This window comes from Ictalurus punctatus, chromosome 12 (assembly GCF_001660625.3).
Source record: "Ictalurus punctatus breed USDA103 chromosome 12, Coco_2.0, whole genome shotgun sequence".
Lineage (NCBI taxonomy): Eukaryota > Metazoa > Chordata > Actinopteri > Siluriformes > Ictaluridae > Ictalurus > Ictalurus punctatus.
The window spans coordinates 312,618-314,429 of NC_030427.2; the positions used below are offsets into that span (position 1 = coordinate 312,618).

Sequence of the window (1,812 nt, forward strand, 5' to 3'; positions counted from 1 at the left end):
AAAGAATAGCGCATATTACACGACTTCTAAACAAAGATCCTTACGAGGTAAAAATGTTAAAGTGCTGGCTAAAAGAATCTCCGTAATGTTTAAAGTAGGAGAGAAGTATTTTCCAGAGATGTCTTCCAGTCGCTGTGTTAAGCAGTAATGAAGTTAAACTGAGACGCCTCACTCTCGCTAAACCCCGCCCACACATACGTGTTTTCAGACACGCCTCTCTCTCTCTCTCTCTAAACACACCCATTCACATGTTTTCAACGTAGCCAGTACGTTCTGTCAAAATGTCAATCACAGGGGTAGAACTAGAGGCCTAATTTATGGCCTCGTCCATGACAGGCCTGCGTTTCTCTAGGAGTGCTTAATTTATGGCTCTTTGTTTCTTCCTGACCAAAGAGTTTTTTTATGACTAGAGGGGTCGTGGTGTGATCCTACAGATTGTTTATGATAATGAGTGTCTGCGGGGGTGTTAATTGCTTTACGACACACCCTACAATAGGTATCCTTTATGTTTAAAAGTAGGGTCAGTTACACAGAAGTCTCTAAGATCGCGGCCGTGTATCAGAGCGCTGTGTAATTTTAGGCGAATCGTCGATTCTCGTTTTAACTCGCCTTTAAAGCTTTATATATTATTTTTGAGAATACTTCAAAGAGGAGATGGCTGTCTGTCGCAACAGTAAGTGTTTTATTATTATTATTATTATTGTTTATTATTATTATTATTATTATTATTATTATTATTATTATTATTATTATTACACATAGTTAAGAATGTTTTTTTATTTATAAACGAATTTATGGGTTTATTGTGGTGAATAAAACAGGTATCTAACGCTACAGGTGATGATGATATTGTGTCTATCCCGGACATCGTAGACGAAATCAGGTTTCTGAACAAGGCAAGCGGTACGTGCGTTGTTATTCTTTATAATTGTTCGATCCTATGTATGATGTGTGTGTTTAATGCTTTTACTTCTTTTTTTTCACAAAGGGTCGAACACAGAAGTCCCGCGAGTCAGGTTTGAAAACCCCGTGCTCGGTAAGATCTGTAATAATGAGATGTTATGTTTAAAAGCGGTTTAAGATGTTTTCTTACGTATTGTGTTCGTTTGTTTACTGTTCAAGGCTTGTCAAATCTTGTAGACAAGATCGCTGCACCCGAGTTCAAAAATAGTGCTGCGGTTTCCACTGAACTCGGTATACCAACGAGCTCTGGAAAGGCCAAGCAAGTGTAAAACAGTCGCTCAGGTCCACAGCGCGGGTGTCGCTACGTCTAAACGTAAACGATCAAGATCTCCCCCACGATCGACAGACGTGTGTAGCATGTATTTTTATTTTTTTATTTTATTTTTTAAAGAGTGTTTCATCATCCTAATTAGTGCCGGTATCCTAAGCAATGTTTTGTGTTTTTTTCCCCAAACAGAGTCATCTGTGAATGAACCGAGCGCTATAGACTCGTGTTTGAATTGGAATCAGGAGCTGTTAGATTCGTGGGACGCATGTGTATTTACCCCGGTTCCCGGAGACGATCTGCCTTCAAACCAAGAAGCATTTGGTCGCGAGGCTACTGATGTTATAGACAATAACAGAGACTCGGCGGAGGTGATACGAACCGGGTTCAAGGCCGTCGAGGACCGTATTGCTGGTTTTGAAAAGACTTTTGCCAGCGTCACCAAGCGTCTGGACATTATAGAGAAGAATCAGCGTCTTTATAATCAAAGTCTTGTGGAAACTTTACAAAAACATACCATCACACATAAACAAATCATAGCAAACCAGAAGCGTCTTATTGGGGACATTCGTCGCGTTGATCAC

The 1,812-nt window shown here is 40.0% G+C and overlaps 1 long non-coding RNA gene across 1 annotated transcript; it reads left to right on the plus strand.

The window, feature by feature from the left end:
• The first annotated feature begins 316 nt into the window (after nucleotides 1-316).
• Nucleotides 317-1,037, plus strand: LOC128634168 (uncharacterized). The gene is made up of 3 exons (XR_008397424.1): nucleotides 317-673; nucleotides 822-903; nucleotides 989-1,037. It is a non-coding gene; the product is annotated as an uncharacterized LOC128634168 (long non-coding RNA).
• Nucleotides 1,038-1,812: the final 775 nt, after the last annotated feature.